A 981-nucleotide genomic window follows, 5' to 3' on the forward strand; every position below is an offset into this window, starting at 1 on the left:
TACTGCTCATAAAAGCCTAAACATGCAAATTACTCCTAGTATTTAATAAAAAAGCACAGAGTATAATAAACGAGGCACACTGGCATAAACAAACAGGAGGGTATAGTTGGGATACAGCTGCAGGTAACAAATGAACCTGTTCACATTCCAACAGATGCACACAAACACTCTCCTTAATACACAGACAATGGGTGAAAATACACCTGTGTGCATTACAGCAGGCCCGAAACACTCTCTGAGTGCAGTAAATAAACACAAATGCATTGAATTTTTTGGCTAAACACACACATTCATTAGTTGGTTACATCACATGGTTACATGCACACATCAACAAGCACATTTAGCTATAGAATTTTGTACATTGATTGGTATGGACAATACATATTTTTCTTAGGCATGACACAGGTACACAGATATAAAGCACAAAAGTTGTTCCTGATTCTGGTTCTGAGCTATTTTTGGCGAAATGACTTAGAAGAACTACATGTTGCATACATCCATGAACTACACTGTGCGTAGTGTAAGAGTTTGGCGAATCTTGTAAACATGTTAGAACAGCTAGCTCTATGAACTTCATGCAAATTAAAACCTTCAAAGAAAAAAAAAAAGAGAGGCTTGAGAATGTCTCTACGTATTTACACATACTCACGGTAGAGTCACATCAGCAGGGAGGCACTGACATACACAAACACACACACACACTTTTTTTTCTGGTCCTTTGGCTTAAATTTACGGTATCAGCGAAAGTCTGCCTCTATTCGGCAGGTTTAATGTTTAGACCACAAGTTTAAAACACAAATCATACATAACCAAAGCCAAACAAAATTTAGACCCAACCCTGCCCTTACCAAAAAGTAGTATACTTCAAGTTTATTTTATTAAGTATACTTAAGTAAAGTTAAAGTATATTTAGACTTTTTGTAAGTATAAGTCAAGTATACTTAAATGTCATTTTAAGTATATTTCTGAGGAGTACATAAA

Source organism: Cyprinus carpio, chromosome B16 (genome assembly GCF_018340385.1).
Source record: "Cyprinus carpio isolate SPL01 chromosome B16, ASM1834038v1, whole genome shotgun sequence".
NCBI lineage: Eukaryota > Metazoa > Chordata > Actinopteri > Cypriniformes > Cyprinidae > Cyprinus > Cyprinus carpio.